Genomic DNA, 16,152 nt, shown 5'->3' with positions numbered 1-16,152 from the left:
CACTGTTCTGTAGGGTTAGAATTAAAACTGGGAGATGTAATTACAGTTTTTATTTCTTCTGTGTCTCAAGAGTACTTTGGGTTGTGCTTTTGTCTTTATACTTTAAAATACTGAGTTAATACTTAAAAAAAAATTCAAACCTTACCGAAGTATCTTAAATTGCCATTCAAAGCTCCCCTCTATTCCCATCTTCTAATCTCATTCTGCAACCCAGATGAAGCCCGGTCAATAGTTAGGGGTACGTGCTACCAAATTCTTTTTAATTCCTATGTATTCACAGGTGCAAATCCTCTATAAACTCTTTGCCAATAGCACTACCACCCCAAATAATACCAAGGAGAACAATAAAGATAATATTTATTGAGAGCTTACTAAGTGCCTGGAGTAAGTGTTGTAAGGATTTTCCCAGAGGGGGGGCGGGGGGATTGACCCTGGCGGCGTCCCTGTTGGCTCCAGCCCTCCACACCGCCTCCCTGCTTGCCCTCTTGCCCCCTACTCTTCCGCAAGGCAGCTGGAGAGACTGTTAATTTTTAAACGTAAATCAAATCAAATCACGTCACCCTTCGTCGTGCCTCGAATCAAATCTAATTCCTTAGCGACCCTACAATCCTCTACCGTTGGGTTTGTTGGACCGATAATAGCTCAAGCGCAGTCCCCTACAAGGTAGACTGCTCCACCGCGGAAGGAGTGCCTTCCCGAGGGGCAGGGGCGGGGCTCCTCAAGCGGTGGGGTGGAGCCTCAGATCCGGTGTGAAGAGAGCCGGAGGGGTAGGTTTTCCGCGGAGGGCGAGCGAGGGGAGCAGGGCTAAAGCAAGGCCCGAGGACTCGGCACGCTCCTGCGGGCCCTGCGGAGCTACTGCCACCGAGGTGAGCATCTTACCCTGGGTTGGGGGGCGGGCCCTGCTAGCGAAGCCATCCTCCGCTCCTCGCGGAGGGTTGTTCCCACGGGACCCTACGCGGAGTCGCGGAGTGGCGGCCTTGGGGAGCCAGCGGGAGAGGCTGGTGAAGGGGCCCGGCGGCCTGCCCCAGCCCTCCCTCAACTCCGCCTTCTCTCCCCTCCCTCAGGCCTTGGCCGGTGCCAGCTAAAAGCTAGCCGCATCTTCTGGGGCTGCGGGGCAGCGGCAGGCAGCGCGGCGGGAGAGAGGCTGACAGTGCTGACAGTGGGGATGCGAGGTACCGGCATTAGTCGTGGCCAAGTGGCCTTAGAGAGGGAGTAGAGGCTAGGCCTTCGGCGTTTCTCTCAGGTTCTCGGAAGGCGGCTTCAGGAGGGGGAAGGTGAGGGGCCGCCAGGCAGGCTTTGCGGGTAACTACTAGACGTTGTATATGTATATTTTGGTATCTAAATGGTACTACACACACACACACACGCACAAACATTCATTTCGGGTAATTGCCTTTTAAAAACTTAATATGTCTTATAGCTCTTCATATACCAGGGAATCTAAATTTATCTCATTTATAAACAGCTGCATTGTACGATTGTACTACAGTTTATTTAACCATTTCCGATTGATGTACATTATCTTGTTTCCCTTGGGGGGAGAAGGGCTATTACAAGCAATGCTATAATGAATGGGTTTGTATGTATACGTTTCATGCACATGTATGAGTATTTCCGTAGGAGAAATTCTTAGAAGAGTAATCGCTACTCAAAGTGTATATGCATTTTGAATTTTGATACATTTGTCCAAATTGCCTTCCCAAAAGGCTATACTGATTTACACTCCCCAATGTTGTGCAATATTGCCCATTTTCCACAGTTGTGCCAACATGGATTATTATTAATCTTTGTCATTTGAACTAATTTGAAGCGCAAAAAATGGTATGTCATTGTTTTCATTTGCATTTCTGATTACCAGTGAAATTGAACATATTTTTTATTTGTCCGATTACAAAAGTAAGTAGGCAAATATCTATAAGCAATAAGCATTTCAAAAATGTAATATTAATTACTCCATTCTCAGTAGCAAGAAAAATTTAAAAATACCTAGAAGTAAACTACAAAACTTTATTGAGGTATATAATAAAAGAATGCATACATGGAAAAGCAATATCGCGCTTCTTGCTAAGAAGGCTCAATTTTGTAGTCATGCCCATTTTTCCTATATTGATTTATACAATTGATGGAATTTCAATAAATATGCCAAGTTTTTGGAACTCAATACGATTCTAAAGTTCATCTAGAAAAAAGATGGCTAAGAATAACCGAGAAAATATTTTAAAAGATAAGTAAAGATGGGGCTATTTGTACTACCAGGTATTAAATATTGTACTCTAAGGAACAATATTTAAATTAGAATGGACAGAACAAAGCATTAGACTAGAAAAGCCCACAAATCGAGCCAGATTGGATCCAAGATTTATTGGAGAAACATTGTTGGCTAGACGTGGGAAAACTGCCATATTAAAAACTGCAAGCACGCACCCCCCCACCCCAGCTTTAATTTTCCTTTGAGGTCATACTCCTTTGTTTGGCGAAAACCACTTTATTGAATCTTTTGGTTATGCCAAGGTAAAGGGTCAGGAGTTAAAAATTAGTGGCTTTAGAGCTAGAACTAACGATAAGAGCCCTTCGCTACATTAAGATGGATTCAGGTTAGCCTGCAGTGCGGCGAGGGAAGGAGTCAGGATATTATGTCTTTAAAATTTTTTCCCCCAATCTAATGGGCAAAAAGTGTTATGTCATTGTTTTCATTTGCATTTGTGAGCTTATTGTGAGACTGAACGTCTTTTATATGTTAGTCCAGGATAATATGTGATTACTGGAGGCAGGTAACAATGGGAGACCCATTGCTCCTCTTCCAGAATGGAGTTTGGCTAATTGGTACAGATCTGTCCGGAAGCATGAGAATAAACAGGTTGACTTTTTAAATTTTCCTCAAGCACTAGGCTCTAGACACCTTAGATCGGGGGCGGAGGCAGTTTTCAGGACATGGCCGAGATTTGGCGCTGAGCTGTGTCATCGCGAGGTTTGGCAGCCAGCTCCGCAGTGGGTCGGAAACCTCGTGGTAGGCGAGATCCCTGCAGGACGGGAGGTTCCTCCCTTCCCCCGAAAAACTCCCAGTCATTTTCATGAAGCCCCGCCTCTCTCCTTTTTAGGAGCATGCAATAGGTCTCGCGAGAGCTCGTGTTTCCTACAGGCGAGTCGCGGGCCTTATCCTGCGGTGAATTCGAAGGTCTCGCAGAGACTAAAACGTAATATCGCGATAGTTCTGTCGGCGCATGCGGGAGCTGGTGGCGGCAGACTGACTCCGCCCCTCGGTGCTTCGTGAGGTTGTGCGTCATTTGCTTTTCGCTTCGCGTAGAGTGAGAGCGGAGCTGTAGCGACTTTGGCTTTGGTGGGAGGAGGGGTCTGGGAAGGGCTGGGCTCAGGCTTTTCCCGTCCGGTAAGAGATTCTCGCGGGATTGCGCGGAGGCGGCCGTGGTTCTGCTTGGGACTGCAGCAGCCGCGGAGGCGGCAGTAGCCTCTTTGGGTCGTGCTGTTCTTACCAGGTGAGTTCTCGCGCGAGCGGGGCTACGTCCTCGTGGGATTCTTTCGCGGTGGCGGAGGTGGCTTGTGGGGTGGGGGTGGGGGGCAGTGACTAGGGTCGGTCCGCCGCTGTTAAGATGGCGGCGGAAGCTGATGTCTGTCCGGCCAGGACCCGAGACTGAGGTGTTGGCTGTCCGGGTTTGTGACGCTTCCCGGGCAGCCGACGTTAAGGAGGTGACTGTTGGCGAAACACCGAGGTGATAGTAAGTTGAACCTGAGGCAAAGACCAAGCTGTCTCTGTTCGAGGCGACACCATTTCCCGGGCCTCGGTCGCGTGTGGGCCCGCCTTTGCCCCACCAATCGGTCCACGCCTCCGTTGTTGCCACCGCAGTGGGCGGGTTGGGAAGGTTGGGGGGGCAGGGGTCCTAGAGTTAGTTAAGGAGTGGGGTTGGGGGTTAGATTGGACAGTGGGGGAAAGGGAACCAACCTATGACGACTGGTTCCCTCCCCGCTCCCTTTTTTTCAGGCCTGCCTCTGTTCTCCACCCATTTAGCGGCCCAAATGAATCCCCTAGTTTTTCTTGAATTGAGGTGGGCTCTACTTTCTTAACTGTTTTGGTATTTGAACTAACATTTAGGGGTCAAGCTTTAGTGTCTCTGACGTATTCCTCCCCTTTTCCCCCTAATTCTGTCCTCATCCACATGGATATTTGAGGTTCGTATATTTAAGAGGGGTGATCAAAGCTTTCCCTGTCACCCCCTCCCCAGCCCCACTAAGGAAGAGCTTAGCCCAAGTCCCTTAGCCTGTCCTGTCACCCTCTTTCCCTTGGTCCCCTTGACGTAAGGCTTGAGTAGAGCCTTTCCCGTTCCGTGCATTTACTCCATCTTTGTGGATAGAACTATACAGTAGCCTTCCGTTTCCTCAAGTCTTCATGCTTGTATGACCCTGATTCGAGTACAGGGCAGGTTTCTGCAACTTTGCCGACTGCTCAACCATTCTTAGATGGAACAATGAATGGGTTGGTGGCTGGATGATTGCAGATCTCTTGTTTTGGAGCTCTTAGCCTTCCCTTTCTCATAACGCCCCCTTCCGCCCCGCAAAAACCTAAAGAAAAGGCTGTAGAGGATAATCCTCCAGTAAACCAACTTTTGTCCTTTTCTGTCCCTTGCCATCCCTCTTTGCAAGCTCTGGAACCGCCCCTTTTCTCTGCCTTCTTCTGAGTTGCTAAGTCTTCTTGGTCCGTGGACCTCTGTTTTTGCGCTAACCACCTTTTAACATGCTTCCCACTTAATTCTTTGATTCCCTACCTCCGTGTTCTTTTTTTCAAGAACTGAATCCCCTAGAGAGAAGATACCCGCCTGTCAGTCTCCACTACATTTCCCTTCCATGTGATAGAAAGTAAAATAGCTTTGATTATCTTCTGACCCTCAATCATTGTCCTGTTCTACTTTCCTGTTCCCTTCCTCCGTTCCACCATTACTGTAAATGATTCCCTATCGTTTCTTTTCTTTATAGATCACATGTTCAGCATTGTTTTCTGTTAGCCCCAATGTTGCCTAGATTGAGGAGACCTCAACATTCTCCGGTCAAGGGAGGCACCCTGGTATGGTGGAAATAACTGTGTGCTTTGGGTTCACATCGAACTTTGTGACCTTGAGCAAATTAGTTTTGTTCAGTTCTGTTTATACATCTGTATAATAGGAGTAGTGGCGCTCATAGTAGCTAGAATGAGTTTGTAAAGTGCCCAGCTTATGGTAGGCACACAATATATTGTGGTTACTTTTTCTTGGTGGAAGAATAGGTTGGAAGATGGATCTGTGTCATATAGTAGTTTTATGACCTGGGGAAAAAAATAAGAGATTTTTATTCCTCTAATTGTAAGTTTTTAGTATATTTCTAGGGCAGCGTGGTCGTTTTTGTAATTTTTTTTCCTCTTTTTCTCCAGTGGTTCATGATGTTTGATTGTGATTTCTACCTGTGTTAACCTACTAGTGTAGGAATTTTAGTGCAAGGTCACTATCTTGAAATGACAACTAGCCATAAAGGTTCCTATCAAGAACCACACCCAGGTGTGCTGCCTTTTAGAAGGGATGCCTCATCCCTTGCATACTCCCACCTTCCATTCAAAAAGAGTTTATTCTGTTATTCACTCAAAGATGAAATTTATTGTTATGCTTTTCACAGTAATCAAGGGAACTTCTACCAGCTAGTTTTCAAGTATTCATACTGCTTTTCCCTTGCCTCCTTTCTTTGGTTCCTCAGATCAGTGTGGTGATCTATTTGGCTATACCTGCACAGGGTAATTCCTAGCTGAGAGAATTTAGGAAAGTTGCTTGGAATACCAAGCTTCTTTCCCATAGCAAATTACTGTCAGTTCTTTAATACACTACCTCCTGTTGTGTTTTGCCATTTTATATTTCCCGGCATTCTTATTAAATTATTAATTAAATTCTAAATTAAATTAAAGAAGTGAGTATATTCAGTTTGGAAGTCTTACTGTTAATATATTGATTAGACCAATATGAAACCGAATACTTTTATCTATCACCTTGGCCAGGTGATGAGGTTTGAAATAGGAATATGATGGTGAAAAGTTTACCGAGGATTAAAGATTACCATGGGTAACCATCTGGTAATTATATGGATACTAATTTTGAGTGTTAGGGTTTGCTTTGTTCAGTTTAAAGTGCTTTGGAGGTAATAGGATTTCCCCCCTTTTTCATTGGGAGGACAGAAGAGCACTTTCGTTTTGAGATACTGCCTTGGAGTTCTTTGCAATGGGTCAGGCAATGAATCAGAAATTAACTAAACCTTAATTTGATTCTTGTCATTCAGAACTAGAATAAATCTGGGAATGATAATTTAGGTATGACCTAAAAGATTTAATTTATTCTAGGTAGATCTCTAAAAAGAGAGGAAAGAGTGGCAATACTAGTTAAAAGCTTTGTCTAAGGTTCAGTGGCAGAGTTCAGCCTGAGTTTCCCAGGTGTTTATCAGTTGTCTCCCAGTATGCCCAAAAAGTGTATGTGAAGGTGAAAAGTAGTTTCTGTATGTGCATTTTTTTCCACAAAAATAATAAATTTAGCGTTGCCTTAGTATCAATTATATAGTGAGGATGTAAAATTGTAATTACTATCCCCTATAATTTCATTGGGTTTGAGGATGGAGATGAGTTTTCAAAGGTGTTGCCTAGATGTCAGAATAGAATAATTGGTTTGGCTCTTGGTTCTGAATTCTTGTTGCTGTTTAAAGCAGGTCCTTAAAAATGCAAATTGATACGTAAGAGCTATTGCTTAAGAAATAATAACTGTGATCATGTTTGAACATTGATATAATGGTTAACTCCCCCATACTCTAATAAATGTATCTCTCTCTCCCCCTACCTTTTTTTTTTTTTGTAGGTCCTCCAATAGTCTGACCTGAGTGGGTTAGCACTCAGGAGGAACTAGCTGACCAACTTGATCAGGAAGGTTCAGGAAACTGTTGGAGAAGTGTTGGGATTTCCCACCAGGATGAGCATGATTGGCTGTGATTTTAGGTTAGTTTTTGTAGATCTTTGGGTAGTATTTGTATTTTACTTTCTGGAATGGAGTTGGGGGTGGTATATGTATTTCCATTCTGTAAATGAGCTACTTTGATTTCTTTCATTGTTTGGATCTGATGTGGCACTGGCTGCTTCTTGTGTTATTAAGTGAATTCTGTCTGTACATGATTTTTAAATAACCCTAAGCACCATTCAAAAAATAAAATTGCAAGATATTATGTTTAATCCTTTTTCAGTTATGAAAAATGTCAGACATACACAAATCAGATAGTATAGTGATCTCCCTGTGTATCCATCACCATGTTTAACAGTTACCACTTGTAGCCATTCTGCTTCATCTGTACTTCTACCTACTGTGCCCACCCATTTTTTTTAATTTTTTAATGTTTGCTGGTTGTTGTTTTTTTTAGTATTTATTCATGAGAGAGACAGAGGCAGAGACACAGGCAGAGGGAGAAGCAGGCCCCATGCAGGGAACCCGACGTGGGACTTGATCCTGGGTCTCAAGGATCATGCCCTGGGCTGAAGGTGGCGCTAAACCGCTGAGCCACCCGGGCTGCCCCCCACCCATTATTTTGAAATAAATCCCCACTGTCATAGTTTTACTTGTCAAATACTTCTATGTCTGAAAGAAAAGGGCTTTTTCTTTTTTTTAAGAAAAGGGCTTTTTAAACATAACTTCAAAACCACTATCACAACTCAAAAAATTAATAATGATTTTTGAAGATTCCAAATATGAAGCTAATATTCACATTTTACTTTGAGTTAAAGTCCAAAGAAAATCCATTTATCACAAAGGTGGATTGATATATATTTTTTTAAATCTATTTTAATCTGCAGGTTCCCTCCCTTTTGTTTTTTTCTTGATTTATTTGTTGAAGAAATTGTTGTGTAACTTCCCTCGTATTTGGTGACTGTATCCCAAAAGTGGTATCTAACCCATTCTTACTAAGTTAAAGACCCTGGAGGACCCCCCCCCCTCCATTATAATGGAACAAAGGCAGTAATCTCCTGTATCCCAGTTGGAGTTGATACTGCTGGCCTAGGCACTATCCCAAAATAACTAGTCATGGATTCCCTTTTCTGTGGCAGAGTCTGATTTAATTGATACCTGACCTCAGTTTCATGTCTTGGCTCTGCTTACTGCTCCACATGAAAAGTAGGCCTCCTTATGGAAGAAGCTAATGTTTCCTAGATAATGACCTGAGTGTGCCTTTGGGATTTTTTATGGTTTCAATTTCCTTAGATGGTTTAGTTATTTTTATACTATCTTACAATGTTGCTTTTTATTCTTTTGATGTTGGTATCTCAGCTGCTCTGACCCATAACTTCTAAGCTATTAAGACTTAGTGATGAGTTCTTCTGGCTATAATACAGTTTTTGAAATGGCAATACTAAACATTTTATTTTATTTTATTTTATACTAAACAATTTTTGAGAGCTTCCACTTACGTCCTAATTTTCAGCTATTAATATGCAACCATAGTTTTCCTTTTGTTATTTTTCATTTTATTTCTTTTGGAAATGATGATCCACAGCATAAAATCCTTTAAATATTTCATTTCTGTCCTTGTGCAGAATTGGTTATCTTGGGATCTATTGTATGTCCCTTCCATAGTCAAAACCTGGGAATGGATTTGGACATCTAGATAGGCTCCAGCCAGCTTTTGACTTAAGCACAAATGTGAGCAGAGCAAGATCACTTGTGCCTACCTTTAAAATGAGGGTGATTCTGAGTTGAGGGGCAGAGAGGGTAGAGTTCATGAATGAAAGTTTTTGAAGTATTTAGATGAAATATGATTTTGAATCACCAGTGCTATGGTTCATGAGTTCAGGCTTTTCAGTTCTTTGTTCATTAATGGAGAAATCAGATCACTAGTTGAAAAGTGACTATTTAGGGACACCTGGGTGGCTCAGCGGTTGAGCAACTGCCTTCCATTCAGGGTATGATCCCAGAGATCGGGGATCGAGTCCCACATTAGGCTCCCTGCAAGGAACTTGCTTCTCCAACTCTGCCTATGTCTGCCTTCTCTCTCTCTCATGAATAAATACATAAAATCTTTTTTTAAAAAAAGGTGATTATTTAAAGAAGTGATTTCTTGGGAATTCCAGTGAAGTCCATTCAACAAAATATTTTGGGCATATTAGAAATAGTGGTTAGATATTTACTCCTGTCTTCAGTTTTCTGTAGTTATTAGGAAGTTTGAACTTAAACCTTCTAATCCAGAGTTTTGAATCTGGGATAACTGGATTTTTGGAACAGAGTTTTATACGGTAGGCATTTCAATATTTGAATTGTTTCCGGAGTTTTTAACAGCTACAGGTTTATAATGGCAATGCTGTTGATTTTTTTTCTCTTTTGTTGCATGTTTTCAACCATGGGTTCAGAGTATTATTGAAATGCCAGACTTGATTGCTTTGAAAATGTTTGCCCTTCACATTCTGAGTTACCTTTCCTACTGTTACATTATGTTGTTAAAATCTGATGTGTAGCTGTAACCATATTAGGCTCCTTTACAATGATTGCACTATGTATAAGGTTGATAGTCGCAAATACTTGGGCTCTGGATGTTTTGCTGTATTGTTCTCTGACTTGTTTCCTCAATGACTGGTTATCAGATGTTTATATGTTAATGTCAGGGATAATTCAGCTCAGAAGATTCTTTGGAAGCCCTCTCATTTGATGTGTCATAGGGGTTGAGTTGCTAAAACTTGATGTACTTGTTAACCAGCTTGGTCTTCTGGTTATTGAAATGCTTTCAGATAGTGTGAAAGAGTGGCTCTCTCTGAGTAAAACAACTGTAGGTTTTGTTTGGGCTGTTCATACTGAGCATTTTCACATTTTAGTGCCCTTAAAAAGCGTTTCTTTTTTTAGGTTTTTAAAATGTTATTTGTCAGAGAGCACACAAGGAGAGTGGCAGGCAGAGGGAGAAGCAGGCTTCCCACTGAGCAAGGATCCTGGTGCAGGACTCAATCCCAGGACCCTGGAATCATGACCTGAGCTGAAGGCAGACACTTAAACAACTGAGCCACCCAGGCATCCCTAGTGCCCTTAAAAAATTCTTAATCATTTGGCTTTAAAAATTACAGACATGGATTGATCTCAGAATGTGATTTTACAAAAAGTTGGAATTTCTTTTAGCTTCGTATGAATATTAAATGGAGATCCATATTGTAGATAATTCAGTCTGGATTACTAATTGGACTAGAGGAATGTGAAAGTTCTTTTTCAAGCCCTAGATTCTGACTGTATAGTGACTTAAAGGGACTAGGAGTAGGGAGATTCAAATATTATGGAATGACCTTTTATTTTTTTAATAAATTTATTTTTTATTGGTGTTCAATTTGTCAACATACAGAATAACACCCAGTGCTCATCCCGTCAAGTGCCCACCTCAGTGCCTGCCACCCAGTCACCCCCACCCCCCGCCCACCTCCCCTTCCACCACCCCTAGTTCGTTTCCCAGAGTTAGGAGTCTTTCATGTTCTGTGGAATGACCTTTTAATATAATCATTTAGATTTTAAAGATTGGTAAATGTGAATGTACTGCCATGAATTCATGTACCATCTTTAGTATAACCCAGATTTTAAGTCCTTATAATTAGATATTTGAGATAATTGCTTTGGAAATGCTGGGATATAGTATTTGGTAGCTGCTTATGTTTTGGAATGCTTTTGGAAGATTGCTTTTTTAATGATAACATTATTTGCTGTAATTATTTTGTTATTTGCCTCTGTGTATTAGACCTGTTTCTCCTTGTCTTTGCAGTTTTTTCTTCCACTAATTCTTTATTATTGCATTCTGCCAATTGAGTTCTTACAAGTGGGGAGATCTTTCAGCATAGTGATTAAGAATATGGACTCTGAAGCCAGACTCCTTAGGTTCAAGTTCTGACTCCATTTTTTACCAGTTATCATCTTGTGCAAATTATTTAACCTCTGTGCCACAGTTCTTAATCTGTAAAATGCTAATAGTGTTACCTATGTCATAGGGTTTTGGAGAAGTTTAACTGAGTTAATGCATATAAAGTGCTTAGAACAGCTCTGAAACTTTAGGGAACATCAAAATCACCTAGAGGGCTTGCTGAAGCTGGGCTCCAACCCAGAGGTTCTGATCCTGTAGATCTGGAAGGGACCCAAGAATTTGCATTTCCAGCAAGTTTCTAGGAGATGCTGATGTTGATGGTCAGGGAATCAGTTGGAATAGAACAATGCTTGGCAGAGTGTTAACTGCTTTTTTTCTTGACTGATTTCTCAGTCCCTGAGTAAAACACTTCACTTTCCAGTGCTGTTTAGTACTGCTGTGAGCTAGAAGCCGTTTTGAAATCCTTTGTTGCAGTGGTTCTTAAAATGTGGTCCCCAGATTAACGGCAGCAACAGCCTCTGGGAACTTGTCAGAAATGCAAATCCTTGGGCTCCACCCCAGTCTTTATTTTAAAAGTGTGTCTTGGTTTAACTGGGGTGTCTTAGACTTTACAAAGTTTTATTGAGATAGTCCCATAGCATACAATTCATCCACTTACAGCGTACAGTGGTTTTTAGTGTTCACAGTCATACACATCAATTTTAAAACATTTTCATCACCCAAGTAACTCATTAGTAGCGACTCCCTTTCTCCCAACCACCCCAGCCTGTGGTAACCACTAATTACGTTATGATTTGCCTAGTCTGGGCATTTCATACAAATAGAATCATATCATACATAAGCAACTTTAATGTGATTAAAGTGCTTCCTTTTTATTGTAACAAATAGAATACAGATAGGGAAAACCACCCCAAAACAAATCTACAGTTTAATAAATTATTTTAAGGCAAACACTTTTGTAACTCAAGAAATGAACTTTACCTGTTATCCTAGAAGTCCTTCCATGTGCCCATCCCTGTCACAGCATCCTCCGTCTCCAGAAGGTATCGACTCCTCTGAGTTTATAGTGATCACTTGGGTTTTATCATCCAAGTGTGCATCCTTGGACAGTATAATTTGTTTTGTCCACTTTTTGAAACTTGATGTATTTTAAATACCTGTAGCTTCCCTTTCTTTCTTTTTCTTATACTATATCTGTTGAATAACTCAGGCCATTTGACCTGTGGAGTTTCCCACAGACTGAATTTTGCTTATTGCATACTCAGTACTGTTCTTAACATGTTCTTCTGTCCTTTATATTTCCTGCAAATTGACAGTGGATCCAGAGGATTTTATAAATTCAGGTTCATTTCCTTTGGCAAGAATATTGGTGGTGGTGTGTTTATTCACAACACTCATTAAGTTGTAATGACGTCTTGTTTTTTTTTTTTTTGTATTAACAGCCATTTCTGCCTAAAGCTTAGATCGATTAGTTCATTGGTAATGTCAAAATGATAATGTTCTAACACTGTCATTTTGTTTTCGTATATTAGGTGGAATAATTTTACAAGGTTACTCAGTGATAACAGTTTGTATGAGAAGGGTAGGATAATTGCTGAATTAAATTTTTTTCTGGGCACTTAATAGTTCTGTCACGTTGAGCAAATTTATCACTTGCCTCATCTGGAGAAAATAACTTTATTGTGGGATTATTGGGATTAAATGGGGAAATGTAGGTTGTTAGTACACTCCACGTGGTTAGCAGATGGTCATTTCTTTAACATACTATTTCACTTAACCCCTCCAACAGCTCAGGGATGGGCAGTCACAGTGGTCAAGTGATGGCCAGTTAGCAAAGCCTGTCTGGACCCTTCAGGTCTGTGTTGGATCACCAGTTGTGGGGAGGAAAGGGGTTTGTACTTTGGTCATTTGGGGGCTGACTCTGGCCCGTGAAAACTGAGTGTTCCACCAGAGTAGTTTCTTACTTTGCCAAGAGGTAGGAGTCACATTCACACCCTCTGAAGAGTCTTACCCATTTCTGTGGTTGCCTTGATCTCCCTACAGCTACATAGCCCCCTACTGTTCAGCTTTGTTCTGTTCAAGGTTCTGCTGTAACCTTAGTAACCTTAACCCATAATGAGTCTTCCTCATGGTCATCAGTATCACCACTATTAACATACTTGAGTAGCACCGTATATAGCAGATTAGAAAAGAGGTAAATATTATCCATCACTTTTAACATTTTGTTTTATTACTGAAGTATATAGTGCATGGCACATAGTGCTCAGTAAATTTGAAGCCATTATTTTGAAAATTATATTTTTTTCCCCTCACATCTTAACCTCTTTTTAGTTCAGTAACCATTTACTGGTGTTTTTAAGTACAAGGAGCTAGGGACAAAATGAATGAGAGTTGGTCTCTTCACTTAAGAAACTCAGTCCATTTAAGGACTGAGATAATGTTTAAAGTTCCTTATTAGCCTTTTCTTTTATGTTGTCATTTTCCCCCTGCTTTGTCCATGTGTGATATAACCTGTTTTTCAAGGCTCTCCTTAGCTCTGTATCCCTCGTCTTTGAGACTGATACTCTGTGAGAAAGCCTGCAGTTGTCTTCTATGAATACAGGGCAGTAGCAAGAAAAACCTTTGGGCCAAGATTGGATTTCAAAGTGGCACATGTGGTTGACACTACAGTATCAGCTTATGGTCTTCAGCTGGACCTATAACTGGTTTCCAGTCTCTATCCTATTGCTTTAACTGTCTTCCTTCTGCCACCCTCCCCCATCATTCCCAAGATGTTTGTTATATAAAGGTAGAGGCTCCTATACCTAATTATTGATTTATAAAGTATGTAAAGAGACAGCTGTGCTTCATAAAAATTAGGGTTTGACTGTGCCTCAGGTTTCATTCTCACCTGTTGATTGGTAATCAAAAAACCTACTTCATAAGTTGCTGTGAGCATTAAAGTGAGATGATGTGTTATTTAAAATGTTTATATAGTATACTACAAAGATAATAAGGCCTTTGTAATTTATGTAAATTAAATACTTAATAGCTATATTACTTGGGGCAAATTACTTTACTGAGCCAGTTTCCTCATCCTTTTAATGAGGATGAGATATCTCATAATAATGTCAGATGATGGAAATTCAATAAGAGAGTGGTCTACTAGGGGAGGGAGACTTGTAAATCACAGAGGGATCAGTATAATGACAGTGAACAAAATGTGCTATAGCAGTTTATAGGAGGGCATCAGAGAATGTCACATCGAATTTTGTTAGGGTTAAACGAGGTACACGATGAACTCGAAAAATGCTTTACAAAAATGAAGTTAGTTAAATGTATCCCAAATGAATGAATAGCCTCAACCAGTATTTAATTTCTTAACAAGACTTGTGCTTTAGATGTGTTTATTTCTTTAAGCTGGATTTTATAAGCTCCACTAGGGTGTTATATGCTCCTATAATAGGATATCCTGAAAGTACTACTTATATCTAAAAGGATTTTTTTTACCCACTTTTATAATTTTCTAGTTTCTGTTACTGAATTAATTTAGGAAAAACTAGAAAATGTGTTCTTATTTTGGAAAAAGATTCCTACTCCCACAAAAATATTCAGTCATCATTAACATTTTGGTTGGTATGTTCCCATCTTAATGATAAGAGTAATGTTTTAAAAATAAGAGCCGTAGAAAATTAGGGACAGGCTTTTCCCAGAATAGGAACTAAAACTGTCTGGTAACAAGAAAAGATACTCAAATACCAGAAATGCAAATTAAAATGAGATTTTTTTTTAACCATTAGATTGGCAAAAAATAATTAGGTAATATCAAGTCATGGCAAAAATACAAGAAGAAGAGTATGGTCTTAGATACTGCCACAAGTGGTATAAGTTATAGCTATTTATGTGGAGATTATTTTGGCAAGCTGCAAGATAGTATGTACTCTATGGTGCTATTTATATATTTTTTAAGAGCTAGGGTAAACTGATTATTTGGAAGGAATGGTTAAGGGGAACTTCAGCTCTTTCTGTAATTGCATTCCTTTTTCTGAGAAACTTAAAATACGCTGAAGAATACAGAGAATAATGTAACAAAAACCTCTACCCTTGAACTGATCATCTTTAACATTTATTTTTGCCTCATCTTTTATTGGGGAGGTGTGACATGAAGGGAAATACTTAAGTACTTTAACTCAATAATCTCCTCCCCACTGTGATCTTTAACATGAATTGTTTAAATTGTTATACTGTGCGAATGGTATAAATTATTCTTGTAAGTAGAAATTTTAAAACTATGTGATGTTCACACAATTTATTAGCTGTGTAATATTGCTTGCATACTTTAAGGTTTGTAAGATCATTTAATAAGAATGCTTTGGGAATGGGACATTATTTAGTCTTTGTTCATTTTATTGTAGTTCTTGGTTGAAAATGCTTTCCTGACTTTATTTTTAAGTAATGGTCCTCATGTCCTCATGATTATAGTGGTATGTATGGTTTATTGTTGAAAATATACACGTAAGCACAGAAATCTGCCATTCAGATAAATACTATTAGTATGCTGGTACACAATATATTCTTGCAAGGGTTTTCTTTATGCTTGTGTAGCAAAAGCACACTTTTCCCCAAAAACTTTGCTCTTTAAAAATGTAATTCATAACCTTGCCTCCAACTTTTTATTGTGAAAATTTTCAAACATAAAAATGCTGAAAGAATAGCATACTGAGCATCTGTATATCACCAGCTATATCTAATAGTTAAAATTTGCCATATTTAATTTATATGTATGTACATATGTCTTTAATTTTTCTGTAGCATATGAAGTGAGAGCGACAGTTCATCCTTAAATGTTTTAGCAGGCATGTCTTAATAAGGACCTACAATATATACAATACCTTTTATCATACCTAGGAAATTTGTTCTTTTTCTTAATATTATCTAATATCCAGTCCATATTCACATTTCCTTAATTGTCTTTTTTAAAGCTGTTTGTCCAAATCAATATAGAAGTGGTATTTTTTTTATTGGAGTTCAGTTTGCCAACATATAACACCCAGTGCTCATCCCGTCAAGTGCCCCGCTCAGTGTCCATCACCCAGTCACCCCATCCCCCGCCCACCTCCCTTTCCACTACCCCTTGTTCATTTCCCAGAGTTAGGTGTCTCTCGTCTTCTGTCACCCTCACTGATATTTTCACTCATTTTCTCTCCTTTCCCCTTTATTCCCTTTCACTGTTATATTCCCTAAATGAATGAGACCATATAATGTTTGTCCTCCAGTTGACTTACTTCACTCAGC

At 40.1% G+C, this 16,152-nt stretch overlaps 1 protein-coding gene across 11 annotated transcripts in view; it reads left to right on the top strand.

Moving 5' to 3' along the window:
- The first annotated feature begins 720 nt into the window (after window positions 1–720).
- HUWE1 (HECT, UBA and WWE domain containing E3 ubiquitin protein ligase 1) overlaps window positions 721–16,152 on the top strand; it is a 168,353-nt gene continuing 152,921 nt past the window's right edge. For 4 of the 11 annotated variants that reach the window (XM_041740590.1, XM_041740594.1, XM_041740593.1 and 1 more), the window contains exons 1-2: window positions 3,193–3,491; window positions 6,870–7,006. The gene's annotated coding sequence lies outside the window, so the exon portion shown is untranslated. Of the gene's footprint in view, window positions 867–1,064; window positions 1,173–3,192; window positions 3,492–3,584; window positions 3,732–6,869; window positions 7,007–16,152 lie in introns of those variants that run through there. The other 7 variants (XM_041740585.1, XM_041740584.1, XM_041740587.1 and 4 more) reach the window with 7 other exon arrangements.

Source organism: Vulpes lagopus, chromosome X (genome assembly GCF_018345385.1).
Source record: "Vulpes lagopus strain Blue_001 chromosome X, ASM1834538v1, whole genome shotgun sequence".
NCBI classification, from domain to species: Eukaryota; Metazoa; Chordata; class Mammalia; order Carnivora; family Canidae; genus Vulpes; species Vulpes lagopus.
This window is presented reverse-complemented; position numbering and strand designations above follow the sequence as displayed.